Here is a 13,459-nt window from a genome sequence, read left to right on the forward strand (position 1 = left end):
GGGCGCCTGTAGTCCCAGCTACTCGGGAGGCTGAGGCAGGAGAATGGCGTAAACCCGGGAGGTGGAGCTTGCAGTGAGCTGAGATCCGGCCACTGTACTCCAGCCTGGGAGACAGAACGAGACTCTGTCTCAAAAAAAAAAAGAATTAGCCTAAGGCAGTATAGGGCCAAGGAACTAAACAAAGCTTAGGGGTCAATAGTATCTGCACCATCTATCCTGGGCTACACATATTTGTGGATGCAGAGATTCTCGGTAGTTACAAAGGTCAGTTACAAAATTACAAAAGTTACAAGGATTACTGGGAGTTACAAAGCCTGGTCACAGATGAGGTTTAGGGTTTATGGGTGTGAGTGGCATACATGTTTAGTTTATCTGTGTTGCTATAACAAAATGCTACAGGCTGGGTAATTTATAAGCCAGAGAAATTCATTTCTCATAGTTTTGGAGGCTGGGAAGTCCAAGATGAAGGCACTGGCAGATTCTATGTCTGCCGAGGGCTGGGTTGCTCTGCTTCCAAGATGGTGCCTTTTACCTCATGTGGTGGAAGGGACGGAAAAGGGTGAGCCCACTTCCCCAAGCCCTTTTATTTTATTTTATTTTGCTTTGTTTTTTGAGATGGAGTCTCACTCTGTTGCTCAGGCTGGAGTGCAGTGGTGTGATCTTGGCTCACTGCAACCTCCACGTGCCGGGTTCAAGTGATCTCCTGTCTCACTTTCCCAAGTAGCTGGGATTACAGGTGTGCGCCACCATGCTCAGCTATTTTTTTTTTTTTTTATTTTTAGTTGAGACAGGGTTTTACCATGTTGGCCAGGCTGGTCTTGAGCTCCTGACCTCAAGTAATCAGCCTGCCGCGGCATCCCAAAGTGCTGGGATTACAGGCATTAGCCACCATGCCCAGCCCCTTTTATTTTTGAGAGACAGGGTCTTGCTGTGCTGTCCAGGCTGGAGTGCAGTGGTGCAATAATAGCTCACTCCAGCCTCGAACTCCTGGGTTTGAGCCATCCTCAGCCTCCCAGGTAACTGAGACTATAGGTATGTGCCGCCATGCCTGGCTAATTTATTTTATTTTGTAGAGACAGAGGCTCTCACTATGTAGATTAGGCTGGTCTGGAACTCCTGGGATCAAGTGATACTCTTGCCTCAGCCTCTCGAGTAGCTGAGATTACAGGTTTGAGCCACTGCACCCAGCATAAAGTTCCTTTGTAAGAGTTCCCACCTTCATGACTTAATCACCTCCTAAAAGCCTCACCTCTCTATCAAATTGATGATTAAGTTTCAACATATGATTTTTTGGGGACACATTCAGACCATCGCATATGGCACAGTAAATTAATATAAGGTAGCTAATTGAGGTATAAAGAGGTATTGCTTGTGAATAGAAAAGGTAATTTCAGCAGACAGGTTCAGGAAATATAACACTTGTTTTGAGTCTTGAATTATGTCTGGAGTTCCAAAAAATGCAGGAATAAGGGAAATGAACAATGAAGCACATTTGAAAAGGGTAAGTTGTGCTCGAGAAGTGACAAATTATCTAGTTTGACTCTACAGTATTTGGGGGCTAGAAGTGTTAGAAGGGGTTGGAGTGTTTTGGGGCAGAGAAAAAGCTATGATGGGAACTAGGTAACTGACATCACTATTTGCCTGCTTGCTCCAGTCACACATCTTGACATAATCTCTGAAGTCTTTCATTCTTTTTCCTTTGCCTCCCACATGTGATCCTAGAGTAGATTCTGTAGAATCCTACCCCTCTTGCATATTATGCCTCCGTTCATCTCTTTCCATCTCTCTTGCTGTCACTCTGGTCCAGGCCACCTCCACATCTCACTTGAAATCTGCAAGGGCTTCCAACTGAGTTCCCTGCCTCGTCCCTTGCCCCAGTCCAATCTCTTCTTCTTAGGGTAGCTGACCCATTTAGGCTGAATATCACATTAGCTTGCTTCATTACTTTCCTTTTCTTTTCTTTTCTTTTTTTCTGGTTGTTAACACCTCCAACAAGGCAGAAATGAGTAACGGGAAAGTGGAATTTGCTGTGGACCCGGCCACAGGACCACCCTTTTGTTCCTGTTGGGATGCCTGGGTCGGTTTCACAGGTCGCCTCTCAGTCCTGCAGGCTGAACCCGTCTGTCTGGGCGCCCCGCGCTGCCTGCCTCCTGGGCACTCTGGGGCGACATGCATGGATGCGTGCTTGTCTAAGGTTCGGTTCGTGCGGTGAGGAGTCTGCACCAAAAATGCTCCATCAGTGAGGGAGAGTCCTCCCCGGGAAGGGCTCCTGTGCCTCCCATTCTAGGCACTTCGAGACTTTCTGCAGGAAGTGCTGTCCTTGAGTCATTCTGTTTTGTTCCGAGGCTGCTGCGAGGAGCGGGACAGGTGGGCACATGCTGAAGAGTGGGGACATGTGAGACGGCTTCAGTCCAGGCACAGCCACAGGTCCCAGCCGCCCCACTTTCCCTGACCCGAGAAGAGCAGCCCCCAGCAGGCTGCGGGCACAGTCCCAGCTCACTCACGGCCTAGAGCGCAATGCAGGGCCCCAGCACTCCGTCTTAATTTTCACCTTTGTTCCCTCCTGCTTTCCAGCTTTGGAGTCCTTGTCAAGAGGGATTCGAACCCCAAGGTTATAAACACGACACTTGCATTCCCTTCCAATCCTTCATGGCTTTCTGTTTTACACACAAAGCTTACAAACTTTACTTTTTCCAACTGGAAAACTAGTCTTTCCAACATTTTTTAAAAAACAAATTATCCTTTTATCATATGCTGAAAGCCTTACCCAAAACAAGCCCACTTCTGCGTTTGACTCTGTTCACTGCCCCTGCATTTACTTCCTAAACGGACCCTTTTGGTAACTTACAGTGAAGAGGTGGCTTTAACAAATATATTCTCCAGAAAGCTCCAGAACCTTTGCGTGGGTCAGGGTGAGAGGTGCCGCCACGATGTAAACAAAACAGAATAGCTGAGTCCTCCAGGTAGGCGCCAGGTGCGATCTGCAGACCGCGTGTGTGGGAAACGGAGTCAGAGGTGCATCCTCAAAATGCATCCCCCCGTCTCCGGCCGAGCACACAGGCCCTAGGGCCCGGTGGACAGGGCTGGTTCCAGCGTACGCACGCCACTTCCTGGGCTTGGGGGGTGGTACGCCAGAGGCTGCCCATAGCAGGAAGTCCCCGCAGAGGCCGGGGTCTCTTCTTCCACTTGGCAGAGACCACAGAAGGGAGCCAGGGGACAGCATCAGAGCCTGGGGACCGGCAGGGGTGCCCAAGGGCACAGCAGCTGCAGGCCATTGGCAAGGCCAGAAGAGGGTGAGTGGAAAGCCGGGGGCGCGTGGAGAGACCCCGAGAAGGGGCTCTTCAGCTGGGAGCCCCGTATTTACTGTTTGTGTTTCATCTGGCGATTTTGAAACCGGGTGTTTGTCTGGACCTCCGAGAGCTTCATCTCCCTGGCCAGCCTCTTCCGCTCCAGAGGGCCCAGGTACTGGTGGTGCCGGAAGACGCCCTCCAAGGTGCGGACCTGCTTGGTGGTGAAGGCTGTGTGGACACAGGGGAACCGCCAGGGGTTTGGCTTCTTAAGCCAGCCACGGCCCTCTCCGGCGCAGGCAGATTTGAGGACCGAGCCTCCTTGATGCTGACGGCCTGAGGGGGCTCTAGCGTGCTAGATGTCTGGCTCGGTCCAGGGAGGCTCCCCGGGGAGACATCAGTAGGCCTGCGGGTGTGGGTCAGCCATGGGCAGCTGCTCTGGGAGAGCCAGTCCACGGAGCCAAAGCTGGAGGCCTGCTGCCGGCCACGAGGTGGGGAGGAGGAGGGACGCATGGCGGTCAGGTGGGTCTGAGGGAAGGCCAGGCAGGGCTGGTCAGGCACAGGACCCACCACCTGCTGCCTTTCTTAAAACCTGCTAATGGTTTCTCGTCATACGTGGGGTTAAAAATCCATGGGCCATAAGGCCTACGTGGTCCAGACTCTCCAATCTCGTCTCACACCATTCTCTCCCTTGTTCCTGACGCTCTACCCACCCTGCTCTTCATAGTTCCATCGGGCCTTTGCCTTGGCTGGTTCGCTTTGCTTGACGTAGTCATCCTCTAGAGGGTCATGTTGCTTGCTTCTCGTTATTCAGGTCTCCGTTTAAATGTCTCGTGCTCAGATGCTCTTCCTAGTCACCCATAGTAGAGTGGTCTCCCAGCCCCGTCATTCTCTAGCGCTGCTTTATTTTCTTCATAGCACTTGACTCCATTTGAAATTTTCTGTTTGCTTGCTTAATTTGTCTCCCTTCTACAAAGAAATTAGGAATCTTGACTAATTTCTGATCTCTTGATTTTCCCAGTGTCTCCCATGCTTGACATTTAATTGATATTTACTGAATAAAAAGGCAAAGCTGGAGTGGCAGGCTGAGGCTAAATTTTGGAATGCTTGGGTGCATTGCTAAGGAGCCTGGACTTCACTGGATAGTTAAGAGGAGAGGCATTAAAACTCTTTGAGCAGAGGATTAATACAATTAGAAGTAAACTTTATGAGTATTGACCCAGTGGTAGAATGCAAGATGAATTGGAGAGGGAAGCGGCTAGGAATAAGAGATCTCTTAGAAGCCAGACTTCATATACTAGATGACTTGACTCTTTCTAAAATATTTGATTTTCTGGCTTCTTTCTTTGCCGCTGTGCATAAGAAACAGTGTGTGGATGCTCCTCTAATACCCTGAACATAAAATCAGTAGAGCATTATTACTTTTTTTTTTTTTTTTTTGAGACTTAGTTTCACTCTCCTTGTCCTGGCTGGAGTGCAATGGCACGATCTCTGCTCACTGCAACCTCTGCCTCCTGGGTTTAAGCGATTCTCCTGCCTCAGCCTCCCAAGTAACTGGGATTACAGGCATGTGCCACACGCCCAGCTGATTTTTTTTGTTTTTGTATTTTTAGTAGAGACGGGGTTTCTCCATGTTGGTCAGGCTGGTCTCAAACTCCCGACTTCAGGTGATCTGTCCGTCTCCGCCTCCCAAAGTGCTGGGATTACAGGCATGAGCCACTGTACCTGGCCTACATTTTTGTTGCCCAGGCTGGAGTGTAATGATGTGATCTCAGCTTACTGCGGCCTCAAACTTCTGGGTTCAAGCAATCCTCCTGCCTCAGCCTCCTAAGTTGCTAAGACTATGTGCATACACTAATTTTTTAACATTGTTTTTTGTAGAGGAGTCTTACTCTGTTCCCCAAGTTGGTTTCGAACTCCTGAGCTCAAGGGATCCTCCTTCCTCAGCTTCCCAAAGTGCTGGGGTTACACGTGTGAGCCACAGTACCACCTGGCCATTTACTACTTTCAAATGTCCTTATTTGTTGATGGATTCGTTCTTTCCTCCCTTCCCGTCATCTCTGGACTGTCTTGTTCATCAAGGATGAGACCACATCTTGTTCTCTTGATCCTGGAATCTGGCACTGTATAAGGCTCTCAGCAAGTGTTTAACACTTGTTTGTGGGATACATAGATGTGGGAAGTGTTTTCAGAAGGCTGTTATCCTGAGTCATTTCAAATTGGCCCATAGGCAAGTCTTTGTGTTGTGCAAAGCAAAGAATGGCACCTTTAATGAACTGGGAGGCTGAGGTAGAGATAAGGGCATGATGAGGGAAAAGATGGTAATTCTATTCTTTATTTTGGTTTGTTCTCCAGACTTTTGTTTATTGTTACAGAGTTTTTCAGGTCATAAATGCAGAAGAGACATTGAGATCATTTTTAGGAGAACTGAGCAGGTATCTGTCGCCATAATTCAGTGTGTTTTATTTTGGGGAATGAGAGTCGTGTTTTCATTTCATTTGTTGTTGCTAAGCTCTGAAGATTGCCAATTAGCCCTTGCCCTTGCTGGATGCCTTGGTAAATTTTTAAAATTTGTGGTCCTTGAAAAAACAAAGCAAACAGCCCTATTATTTTTCTGCACTTTTGTATCTTTATTGTAGCACTTATTATAGTCTGCTTTATATTATGGTTATTGGTGTGGCTTTCTCCTCAGCTAGATTGGGAAGCCTTTAAAGCAGGAACTATGTTCATTAATCTCTTAGCTTGGTGCCAGGTACATAGAAGGAGCTTAATTGATGCAGGCTGTATGGAATTTTTTGTAATTGCACATTAAGACATAGAGAAGAGGCTGTTTTTCTTTTTCTCAGTCCCCTGGGGAACTAGATGTTGATGCCTTATTTTCTGTATTTCTGTTTGATCTGAAATCATTTATACGTTGTCTTCAGGTATTTCATAAGGATTGTATTTGTCTATATCAACATCTATATCTATATCTGTCAGAGGCATTTGAACCAAAGTGATTCCATCTTGAATAGGGGCTGGATAAAATGAGGCTGAGACCTACTAGGCTGCACTCCCAGGAGGTTAGGCATTCCTGGCCACAGGAGGAGATAGGAGGCTGACATAAGATACAGGTCACAAAGGCCTTGCTGATAAACCAGGATGCAGTACAGAAGCTGGCCAAAACTAAGATGGTGATGAAAGTGACCTCTGGTCATCCTCACTGCTCATTATGCACTAATTATAATAATTAGCATGCTAGAAGATGCTCCCAAGTGTCCCAAAGACAGTCTACAAATGTCATGGCAATGTCCAGAAGTTACCCTATATAGTCTAACATGGGGAAGAACCCTCAGTTCTGGAAAATCCCTACTCCTTTTTTGGAAAACTCATGAATAATCCACCCCTTGTTTAGCATATAATCAAGAAATAACTGTAAGTATACTCAGTTGAGTGGCCCATGTCACTTCTGCCTATGGAGTAGGCATTCTTTTATTCCTTTACTTTCTTAATAAACTTGCTTTTTCACTCTATGGACTCACCCCAAATTCTTTCTTGTGTGAAGTGCAGGAACCTTCTCTTGGGGTCTGGATTGGGACTGCTTTCTGGTAACATATCCGTGTCTATGTCTGTGTGCCCATCTGTCATCTGTCTGCCTGCCTATGTATGTATGTATGTATGGATGGATGGATGGATGGATGTATCTCTCTCTCTCTCTCTCTCTCTCTCTCTCTCTCTCTCAAGAGTACAGCTGTCTTTCCTGCAACAGACTGCTTGCTCTTCAGGAACTGGGTAGTATCCATGGGATAAAGATTGCTGCTTTGAAATTTTCCATTGGTGTGTTTCTGAGATTTTTGCATCATTTTTCAGCTTCAGGGATATAGAGCAGGAAGTATTTCCTGAGTCATTGCTAATGAAGACCTCTGTGGAGTTTTCCTAAGTGGGGGGACTCTGTTAAGAGTAGAGGGAAGAACCAGAGCTTAATGTGATTCCTCCTTAAAGAGTAGGTGCCTGCAGAGGCTATTTGGGCTATCTGTGGCCTTGGGCTGATATTGAGTTGTATGGATATATTTAACCCTTGCTTGGACACTGAGAACCTCCAAGAGTTGTTGGTTTTGAATCTTGAGAGTGCCTTAGAAATCCCTAATAAGACAGCTGGAACCACAATCACTGGCAAACTTATCCCTAAAGGTCTGATCATTTACCCTTAGTCAGGGTTTGGTCAGATGGTCCCCTTTCTGTTCTCCTTAACTCAAGAGGAAGGTAGAAAACTCGGACTGGAAAAGCCCCTTTCCACGCAGCAGCTTAGCAGGGCCTGTGGAAGTGTGGGAAGATGCCAGCGGCAGAAGGTTCAGTTGGCTGCCTGACTATGGTCACGCTAGAAATTAGGATTCCGATGGTTCCTCCAGATGGGCATCCAGGTTACTTTATTCTATGAGACCCAGTTCCTTTTGGGATTTGGTTTCAAATGTATGTTTCATAGACCTAATTAAAAAATCATAGTGTTGATGTTATGGATGGAATGCAGGGGGAGCCTCAGGAAAGGCATCAGAGTGACGCCAGGAGGTAGACTTGCACTCAAAAGATGCACGAAGGTGGCCGCAGCAGTTAACAGCAACTGCTGTGAGTCAGCCTCAAGTCAGGGATCTTCTAATGACAGCTCAGAAAGGAAGCTGCAAGCAGCGGTCCACTGAGTGGCTGATAATTATTGATATCCAGAGGAAGCCATGGCACTGGATATAATTGGCTGCAGAACAGGGGGCACATTATACAAAATGATACCTTTAAGAATTAACAAGTTTCCATTCCTCTAGAGATAAATCAGTATAAACGATGTTTAAATAAATGCTCATGTCAATGATGGAGAAAATGATTTCTGTCAAATGAATTAAATTGATTGGGGAGATGCAAGAGAGATTTCTTCACTCTGGGATGAGTGGGCACAACATTTACAAGCAATGCCATCGTATGATTTCTTGGTTTCTGGGTTGTTTTCTAATATAGATCACTAAGGAAATGATATAAGTTCTGAAGTGCTATACTACAGAGATGAAAACCACCAATTTATTATTATTGCCAAAGGGAGCCTCCTCTAGAAGGGACCTAGAGCATGTTATAAGTAGCTCTTCCTTGTCTGGCTGGGCTAGTGCAGGTACAGTTCTGCATGGAGGCAGCTGAATGACTATGTTAGCCTATGGCTGCATCTCCCTGGAAGAGGTTAAAGTGACCTCAGGACAGACTAAAAGTCAGCCCTGGGTCACTGCCCAGGGAGATTGGCTACGGTACCATGGTTGTGGGTTTAGGTGGTGGACATATAAATTATAGAACTTAATTTATAGAAATATATAATTCTATGTAATTATAGAATTATAAATATATTATCTATTTTATCTATCATACTTCATACCTACTTCATTAACTATGAATTAAATTAGTTCTCCAGATTAATTATAACTATACTACATAATATATAGTATATTTGTATATTTATAGTATACTACATATATTTTTTATGTATATATAGTATATTCGTACAATAATAAGCTCTGTACAGGCCAAGTGTGGCCTAGTGCCTGTTTTTGTAAGAAAAGTTTTATTAGAACACAGACACGCTCATTGCATTGTCTGTGACTGCTGTCCTACTCCGACAGTAGAGTTGAGAAGTTGTGAGGAGACCACAGAGCTCTCAAAGTCGAACATGTTAACTCTCTGGCCCATTGCAGGCATGGGCTGTTTTTGATCTAGTCTGGTCCTCTGATTTCACCCATGAGGAAGCTATCCTGGGAGGTAGGATGACCTTGCTGGATCACACGGCTGGACATGGAAGAGTCAGAACTGAAATTACCTCCTCAGTTTCCCTGTGTGCTTTCACACCCTGTACCAATTGTGCTGCCCACCCAGCTTCTCCAGTCATGACCCATTTATGGCAAGAGGAAAGAGATTCACTGAAGAGTAAGTTTTTTTTTTTTTCTTTTTTTTGTGACAGAGTCTTGCTCTGTTGCCCAGGCTGGAGTGCAGTGGCGCAATCTTGGCTCACTGCAACCTCCGTCTCCCAGGTTCAAGTGATTCTCCTGCCTCAGCCTACCGAGTAGGTGGGATTACAGGCACATGCCACCACACCTGGCTAATGTTTGTATTTTTAGTAGAGACAGGGTTTCACCTTGTTGGTCAGTCTGGTCTCAAACTCCTGACCTCGTGATCTGCCCACCTCGGCCTCCCAAAGCACTGGGATTACAGGCGTGAGCCACTGTGCGTAGCCAAGAGTAAGTTTTAAGAAAGGGACGAGAGGGAAAAGTCTAGCACATGGGAGACTTTTGGGCGTCACACTGAGGGAATTTGGGTGGGATCCACAGCAAGAGGGGTTCATCAGTAGGAGTGCCAGTGTTTCCCACTTGGCATTTTTCTTTTTGTTGCAGTGGGCTCAGGCCCTGTTGTGGAGCATGTACACAGGCTCTGGCTGTGTCTTTCCAAGTGTCCATCATCAATCCTTATGACAAACATATGGGGTAGGGGGTGTTTTTATTCCCACATTAAAGATGATTATACTAAGGTCAGAGATGTTAAGTAACATGGCCTTGATCCCAAAGCTGGAATGTGGTAGAACTGGGGTTTGAACTCACGTAGATAGGCTCTAGAGCCAGCCTCATTGAAATCACACTTCATATACCATCTTCTTGCTTCTTTTCTGATGCTGGGCATGTCATTGTGGGAGAAGCCCTTTTTTCTTCTTCCTTTTTGAAAGAAAGCAGAATTTACATTTATGTTGACCATATTTCCGTTATCCGTAACTCAGTACAGAGAACCTTTCTGTGTCTTCTTATAGGATGAGGTTGCTTATCCTTCAGACACTACAGAAGGAAGAAGCACAACTAAATACATTAATAACACTTACCTCCTGGCTTCAAGGCCCTTCTTCATATAATTTACCCCAAGATACCAGAGTGCTCAAAGACATAGAGGAATAAGATTATGTCTATCAGATACTATGCTTATTATCAGAGTGACAGAATTATCTATGCACCAAACCCCCACAACATGTAGTTTACCTATATAACAAACTCGAACATGTACCCCTGAAACTAAAATAAAAATAAAATAAAATATTAGGTTCTAGGGAAGAAAATTCTATAACTGGATACAAGTTATACCTTGATAATAATAAATAAATGTGATTAGATAATAAATGATTAGAAATAAGAATATATTTAACATAAGAATTTAAAAAATTTTTTAAATTTTTTAATTAATTATTACAGAGTCACAGGAAATTGCAAAAAAAAAAAAAAAAGAAAGAAAGAAAGAAAGAAAAACATGTGCAAGGAAGACCCATTTTCCCTAATGGTACCATCTTGCACAGCTACAGTACAATATCAAAACCAGAAAGTTGACACTGATAAAATCTACAGAGCTTGTTCAAATGTCATTACTTTTACATGCACTCATTTGTGTGTATATATGTGTATAGTTCTGTGCAATTTTAGCACATAGATTTGTGTAACCACCACCCATCACAATCAAGATATGGATTGTTCTATTATCACAAGACACCCTTATGCTACTCCTTTATCACCACACTATGCCTACTTCCACTCCTCGCTCCAGCAATCAGTCATCTGCTTTCTCTATCTATAACATTGTCATTTTAAGAATGTTATGCACTGAGGCCTGTAATCCCAGCACTTTGGGAGGCCGAGGTAGGAGGATCACTTGAGCCCAGGAGTTTGAAACCAGCCTGGGCAACATAGTGAGCCCTTATCTCTACAAAAAATAAAAAAATTAGCCCGGAGTGGTGGTTCATGCCTGTAGTGCCAGCTATTCAGGAGGCTGAGGTGGGAGGATGACTTGAGGCCAGGAGGTGGAGGCTGCAGTGAGTCAAGATCATGCCACTGCATTTCAGCCTGGGCCACAGAGTGAGACCTTGTCTCAACAGCAACAACAACAACAACAACAACAACAACAACAACAACGACCACCAAGAATGCTATGCAAATTTAATGATAGAGTATTTCACCTTTTGAGATTGATAGTTTTTTTACTCAGTCTAATGCTCTTGAGATGCATCCAAGTTGTTGCATGTGTCAGTAGTTCATTCCTTTTCAATGCTGTGTAGTATTGCATGACGGGGGTTTCTCACCGTGTAACCATTCGCCTGTTGAAGGAAATTTTGGTTGTTTCCAGTTTCTGGCTATTACAAATAAAGCTGCTGTAAACATTTATGTACAGATTGTGTGTGTATGGCCAAAAGTTTTCATTTCTCTGGGATAAATGTCTAGGAGTGCAATGTTGTGTCATACAGTAAGTACATGTTTAGTTGTGTAAGAAGCTGCCAAACTGTTTTCAGGAGGGGCCGTATCGTTTTACATTACCACTGGGCATACATGAGCGATCCAGTTTCTCTGCATCTTTGTCAGCGTTGGGGATTTTCCGTTTCTCACTTGAGTGATTCAGATAGGTATGTAGTGATTGATCATTGTGGTTTTAATTTGCATTTCCCTCATGGCTAATGTTGTTGAATGTGTTTTCATGTGCTCATCTGCCATCTGTATATCCTCTTCAGTGAAATGTGTATTCATGCATTTTACCATTTTATAATTGGATTTTGTTTTTTTAATTGTTGAGTTTTGAGAGTTCTTCATATATTTTAGATATGAGTTCTTCGTTGACTATGTCATTTGCAAATATTTTCTCCCACCCTGCAGCTTGATTCGTCATTCTCTTCACAGCTGTTTTTTTTTTTTCAGAGTAAAGGTTTTTTTATTTTATTTTAATGAGGTTCAATTTATCAATTTTTCCTTTTATGGATTGTGCTTTTAGTATCAAAGTGAAGTGATCTTTTGAAACAGGGTGGACAGTGGCTGGGATGAGTGTTACCAAAAAAGTTTATGGATCTACTACAAACACTAAAAGGCCAAGTGAGACCCTTTCATTCTCTCTGCATGAAGTGTGGTCTGATACCTTGTTTTAGCATCAGGCTATTGGGAGAGTGCAAGTTAAGCAGCCATTAGTATCTGGGAAAGAGACAGAGGCGGGATGTCAGTTATGGGGGCACAGAATAAAATCCTTAAAAGTCAAGAGCTAGCTCTGAGAATTAATGGACTGCTTTCCTCGAGCCTATTCAAATAATTCAGCTCATTTCATGTGAGATAAATTACAGTACGTTGTCACCCTGGCTCCCAGAGGAGGACACTTCTGTGATTCACAGTGCTCACCCCCTGGGAGCCTGAGGTGGGGGCACAGGGGCCTGTCTAGCTGATTGATGACTTGTGGCCTGTTGGTCAACCTCCCTGCAAGGAGCAGGGCAAGGGAGGGATTCAAATGAAGCCACTGCCCACAGGACAGGCCTGGACTGTAGCATGGAGAGGGAGCAATCTTAACAACCGCAGTCAGGTTCAACCTTGAAGCACCATTTGGCATTCTCTAGAGGATGCATCCCTACAGGTTGCAAGCAGAGCCAGCGTCCAGCTTTGTTGTGTGTAGCCTTTGTTATTGTTGGTGGTTTTGCTGGTTGATGCTGTTATGTATGTGTTGAGGCTGTGGGGGGTTGTATTGCAAGGGAGAAGCAAATTCTGGGTGTAGGAGAAATAGTGCAGTGTGCCAGAAATGGAGCCTAGGGCATGATCTTATGGTGATGGGAAGTTCTGCAAGGAAGCATGGATATCTGGTCTTTTGAACTATGGAGCTCAATGGGAATTAACCGTAAAGCAACTTAAAAAAATCCTACTGCCCCTTTATTATTTATTTATTTTTACTTGTAGTATAATTACATTGGTATAAAGTTCAAGAACAGACAGAACTTGTCCATGGTAGAAATCAGAAAAGAGAGAAGTAGAAATTGACTGAAGAAGGTCACAAGGGAACTTACTGGAGTATTGGAAACATGCTATATTTTTTATTTATATATATTTTATTTGGATCCAGGCGAGTTAGATGGATAGAAAATTGATGATGATGATGAAGATAGACAGATAGATAGATAGATGGATAGATAGAAAATAGGTAGATAGATGCTAGGTGGATAGAGATTGATAGATAATAGAAAGATAGGTGATAAATAATAGGTAATAGATCATAGATAGATAGATGATCATGATGATAGAGAGATAGATAAATGTAGAGATACATATCACTGAGTTGTACACTTAAGATCTATACGTTTTACTTTATGTAAATCTTACCGCTCATTAAAAAAAAAA

At 44.2% G+C, this 13,459-nt stretch overlaps 1 pseudogene; it reads right to left on the reverse strand.

Annotated features, from left to right (window-relative positions):
* Window positions 1-3,009: 3,009 nt before the first annotated feature.
* Window positions 3,010-3,800, reverse strand: LOC105529380 (annotated as a pseudogene).
* Window positions 3,801-13,459: the final 9,659 nt, after the last annotated feature.

This window comes from Mandrillus leucophaeus, unplaced genomic scaffold (genome assembly GCF_000951045.1).
Source record: "Mandrillus leucophaeus isolate KB7577 unplaced genomic scaffold, Mleu.le_1.0 Scaffold761, whole genome shotgun sequence".
Classification (NCBI taxonomy): domain Eukaryota; kingdom Metazoa; phylum Chordata; class Mammalia; order Primates; family Cercopithecidae; genus Mandrillus; species Mandrillus leucophaeus.